This window comes from Solanum dulcamara, chromosome 8 (genome assembly GCF_947179165.1).
Source record: "Solanum dulcamara chromosome 8, daSolDulc1.2, whole genome shotgun sequence".
Taxonomy (NCBI): Eukaryota; Viridiplantae; Streptophyta; class Magnoliopsida; order Solanales; family Solanaceae; genus Solanum; species Solanum dulcamara.
Window position 1 is genome coordinate 61,773,468 of NC_077244.1, and position 6,000 is coordinate 61,779,467.

Here is a 6,000-nt window from a genome sequence, read left to right on the forward strand (position 1 = left end):
GGGAATTTGGGATGACCATTTATCTCTTATCGAGTTCACATACAATGATAGTTATCATTCCAGCATCGGGATAGAACCTTATGAGGCTTTGTATAGGTAGAAATGTAGATCCCCCATTGGATGGTTTGAGGTAGGTGAGTTAGGGTTGATTGGACCCGACTTAGTACAATAAATAATTGAGCAAGTTATGCTCATTTGGGAGTGGCTATACACAGCTCAAAGTCGATAGAAGTTATACTCAAATGTGCGATAAAGGGACTTAAAGTTTTGTGTCAATGACTGGGTATTCTTAAAAGTCTTACTTAGGAAGGGTGTTATGAGATTTGGAAAGAAAGACAAGCTTAGTCCAAGATTTATTGGGCCATATTGGATCCTTCAGAAGGTAAGACGAGTAGCTTATGAGTTAGAATTGTATTCAGGGTTAGAATCTGTTCATCCAATTTTCTATGTATCGATGCTATAAAAGTTCATAGGAGATCCTTCTCTCGGGATGCCGCAATTGAGGATGCTTAGATCACAAAGAAGTTAACTCTGATTTCCATATTAGATCAATAGGTCCAAAGATTGAGGACCATCGGTTAAAGTATTGTGGAAAAACAAGATTAGAGAAGAGGTGACTTGGGAAGCTGAAGATGGCATGAGGTACAAATATCCTCACTTATTTCATACCCCATGGTGATGGCAAATAAGTTTATATTAGTGTAGTGAGGTAAGATACCTATTTGGTCTTTATATTGTTGCTTATTATTTTGGTCGTTATTGTTGTATTTTTGCTCGCACTGTTATTACGGAGCTATGGTGCTTAGCTATTTATGTAATCCTATGAAATGCCAAGGTTGGAATTTTAGCATTTTAAGTTCATAGATAGTCACATTTACAGAGTAAACTCTGCCAATATTTTGGCAAATCCTTAAGACTTAACCGTGTGACTAAGTTTTTTATTCGAGGACGAATATTTCTAAGGGGGAAGGATGTAACACCCCAACTTCTTAAAACATCTAATTAACTCGTACCTTCATGGAAATACAAAGAAGGTGAGTAATTAATTAAGAATGGTGTGGTATGTATTATTTTAAGTGTTCAAGGGTTATATCTCAAGTTTTGAAGTTAAGCAAGTGGCAAAAAAAAAAGTTGGTGAAAGTTATTGTAAGTTCCTTTACAAAGATTTTTCTAAAATTTTTGTCAAATGTCTTGGAGATTTTCTCACAATATATAAAGAGTTATGGGGGCCAACGAACTACCAAAGTTTTCAATGTATCAAACCGTTCATTCATACTACTTTAAAATAGGGAGATATTTGCATTTTTATAAGACTACGCAAGCAGGCATGTGAAGTGGGCCCCTAGGTCGGTGGAGCTTTATAAAAGGTTATATTCTTCATTAATCCTCATTTTTAATTCGTGAAAACCCCCCAAAATTAGAGAAATTACCTCTTAATCATTTCTTTACATTGATATTCTCATCTTGGATCTTTAACGAAAATTGCTCTATGTTATGAGTTGTCGCTTTGGTATACTTTTCTTTTTGAATTGTGTGGCGTAGCTCTGTGGAGGTTGTGGCAGCAGGGTTTTGTTGTGTTGTTGTGATATATTTTAGTTGTATTACAAGACTAAGATAAACATAAGGTCTTCTTTTCACCAATTCTATCTTCAATAAGCCGCAAATAGCCATCTACGATGGAAAACCATATTTTTTTGTTATTGGATTGTCGTGCTGTCTTATATTCGATGTGTTAATTGTGGTGCTTCCATGTTGTAGTAGCAAGGGGGTCGTTAAGAAGTCCATAGGCCGCTTGAAATCATTGAAAAAGGTATGTTAAGGTTATTTCCTTTTTTCGACATGTTTCCTTAAAGCTTAGGAGCAATACAAGAAGATTGTAGTTATCATTGTTACACATATAGCCATGATTATTGGTTGTTGGTTGCTCGAGTGGTTATTCTTCCCTTATCAGGATTCTTATTTTGTTAGTAGCTGTCCTATGTTGGCCACGGCTTAAAGGCTATTCGTATAGGTTGCTTATAATTAAATTGTCCGCGCCTTTAGCCTATTGAATTGTTATTGTTGCACTTGGGGCTATTGTGGTTAGCTCAGGAATATGATCTTTGCCAAGAAGGGCTATGTTCTTCCTACGGGGCTATATTGATGCGTAAAAGGGCTATATTGATGCCTAAGAAGGCTATGAGTTGCCTACAATGCTATGTTGATGCCTAAGAAGGCTATATTTGCCTACGGGGCTATGATAATGCCTAAGAGGGCTATGTGCTGCCTATGGGGCTATTGTTATGTCGAAAAAAGACAGTTTAAAATTAATTTCAACATTTTAGAGAAAAAATTAATTTTAGAAAAAAGAGTCGCCACTTAATTTTTAAGAAAAATCAAGAAACCTTAATTTTAAAGACCCTAACAGATTTAAGTCTTAAAATTAGAGAAAATAGGTAAGGGTTCAAATTTCTACTTTGAGAATGTATTAGCATTCAAAGTGGCCGCTAACACGCGGCTATCCGACAATTTAAAAATTATTTGACTAACTTTTGAAAATATTAATTTAAAACTAAATAAAGACTTTAAAACTATTTTTGAAAAACAAAATAATCAAACTTATACATTGGAAATAATATGAAATGAAAGTAAAGTTTGTCAAAATGGCTAAATAAAGGTAGAAAATCAATTATAAAGTAAATCAACATGAAATGATTTATCTTTATGGAATCTAATTAAGTTAAACTAAACTAAGATTAATATCTAAGCAATCATAAACAACATAAGTAAATCAATTATTACAAACCGAATCAATAAAAATAAATAATAAATAACTTATGAAAATGTGGCCCGACACTTAGTTTCTGTACGCCTGGACTAAGCTGTTGGGCCACCTGCGTTGTGGGCTTTTGGCCCAATTCTGTTGTATATCACCATTGTATTTCTGTATATTAAATTGTATACAGACTGTATATCACCTGTTTGTTCTCTCTATGAGCCCGTTTGGATTGGCTTTAAGTTGGTCAAAACCAACTTAAAGCCCCTTTTCAGCTTTTGGACGTGTTTGCCTAATACTAACTTTAAGCCAGAAAGTTCTTAAAGTCAGTCAAAAATGAAAAGTTAGGATTTCTAACTTTTTTTTGTAAGTGCTTAAAGTCATTTTCTTTGACCATGAAAATTACTTTTATATCCCTTATATTTTAACTAAATTCCAAACTACCATTTTTATTCTTTTAATCCTAAAATTCACATAATTTTCCTCATTTAAGCACTTTTATCCAAACACTCAACTGTTTATTTATAAAAATAACTTTCAGCACTTTAAAGTTCTAAAAGCACTTTATACATAAAAGTTACTTTTTTTAAGCCCATCCAAACGGGCTCTATATGTTGTAAATCACTGTATATCAGACTTTATATACACTGTATATTAGTGTATATAACATTATTTTCTTGCATATCGGACTGTGTATATATACTATATATCATTGTATATAATACTTTTTTTCACCTATATTCCGTGTATATAGCCCAATATCAATATTCAAACCATGTATATTAGCTTTTTTTTCATGTATCAACTTTCCAGCAATTCGAGCAAGATGATGGGAGACTCAAAACTTAACGATATGTAAGGATGGAGTCCAAAGATGGACTCCAATTGATATCACATGCACCAAAATAAAATTACATAAGCATCTACTCATTTTAAACTAAACCAAGGAATATATCATGACATTTAAGGTATCAAATTGATGGGCCTCCTAGAGGTGACTAACAACATATATATATTTATATATATATAGACAGAGAAAAGGAAAGGAAAGAAGAAATATATTCAAGTAACTAAAGGACACATAATTAGTATATACGCTATACTACCTCAAATTTTAAGAAAAGAATTAAATCAATTAGGTCATGAAAGTACTAACTAAATAATAACTTAAGCATATTTTTGTTATCTAAATCATGTTAAAAGAAGAAATTGAAAACATGAAAAACTATATTGTCAAAGAAAACTACTTAGAAAAATAATGAACAAAACTAAGAGCTTTCATAAAATAATTCTAAAACATGCTAGCTAATTAATCCTAACACGTGCTAACTATAAGAAATTTCTATCATTAATCTAATTATTCTTAATATATGCTAACTAAAAAAAATAAGATTACGAATCAACTAAATATAAAACATTAAATAATTAACTAAAATAAAGCTGAGAAAAGATTTTACCTCTTTCCAGACAGTGATACTGAAGACGACGAACGAAAGATGACTTCACCACCATCCAAGAGCTTAACGGAACTCCAATCCACAAAAAGAAAAAAATAAAAATTTAGACTCAAACTTTTATGCGTTCGATGTTATAAGAACTCTATTCTTATCCTAAATTGCTACTTCAATCTCCTATTTTTCTCATTAGAGAAAAATATAGATTAAAAGCTAGAAATTTTTACAACTTTTAGGCTGAAACAAGAGTCCAAAATTCTAGCAGAATAAAGAAAATTTCTAACTTTGGGGTGGTCCGAAAACCTCTCTCTTCTTCCTATCTTCTTAATGAGAATATGAGCCTTTATATAGGTTCCAAAAACCCCAAATTCTTCATGAATTTTAAATGTGGGAGAATGTGATTTTTTTTAGAGAAAATTAAAAATTTTAAAAATACAAACTATAATTAAACTAACCTATCTAATATTGTATTTAGTTAAAAATAAAATATTTTTTAGATGATTTTCGAGTAACCACATAAATAGTAATCAAAGATATAGTTATATAAAAATATGTATATTATACTAAAATTTATAAAAAGATAAAAAAAAAGTTAAGAATAACATGAAAATATCTTTATTTTTTATAAAAGCTAGTTATTTCAAAAATGTTCGAAATTTAAAGAAACTCGATAGCTAATTTGCGTTATGGAAGGTCAAAATTGGATGTCAACAGCTATTTTATTGCCTAAGAAGGCTATGTGACTGGCTATAAGGCTAGGGGACTACCGATAGGGATATATAGATCGATTTGGCAACTTCTGGGCTTATGGAGGCCTAGACATGTGGTCTTGTTTGTTGTTTGTACCTGCCGAACTTATGGAGGTTTGGTCAGGTTGTTGTTTTATTATTTTTTATATGTTTAGAATCAGGAGCAGTTCAGTATGCTTTATTTTGTTCTTGATTTATCTATCTGATTATTCTTAGAATATCATGATACCTACTCATAGTCTATCGCCTTTCATACTCGATACATTATTTCATACTAATGTCTCATTGCCCTGGGACATTGTATTCATGCATGCAGGTCTCGACAGACGCCCCAGTAGACCTCCTCAATAGCAAGGTTGACTTTTATCGGGTTGGCTAGCCCCTTTTTTCGAAGCTGCCAGAACTTATGGGAATCGAATTGGTATGTTTTTTATTTTTCTTCTCAATTTGAAGTTGGTTAAACGTTGTACCAGATAAGTTATCTTCTAATCCTGTCACATGTTATTCTGTAGCCAAACTATATAGAGGGAAAATAGGATAGTATTGATAAAATGAAGAAAAACTTCAGCTGATTGAACAATGTGTTTGATAATATGTATTGCTGAAGTGTAGACTTTTTTTTCTCAGGAAAAATTCAGTAAACATTTTTTGAATTTATGGATTTTTTATCTGGAAAAATTAGCAACAAACAACAGTAACATGCCCGATCTAGTCTCACAAAAGTGGTGTGTGGAAGGTAGAGTATACGCAGATCTTACCCTACCTCAAAGAGGTTGATTTCGAAAAATTCTCAGCTCAAGTGCAGCAAATTAATGTATTTACAAAAAAAGGAAATGCGACAACGGGGAAGACATGTCAATCTATAACTGAAAATACAATATATATATATATATATATATATATATATATATATATATATACGACTAATACTACAACAGACACAGTACTTCCAGGCTCCTACCAAAACCACCGAAAAGTGAGTCAAAACTTAAATACCTACTAACTTTCTACTCTAATTCGTGACTTCTAAACTCTCCTATCT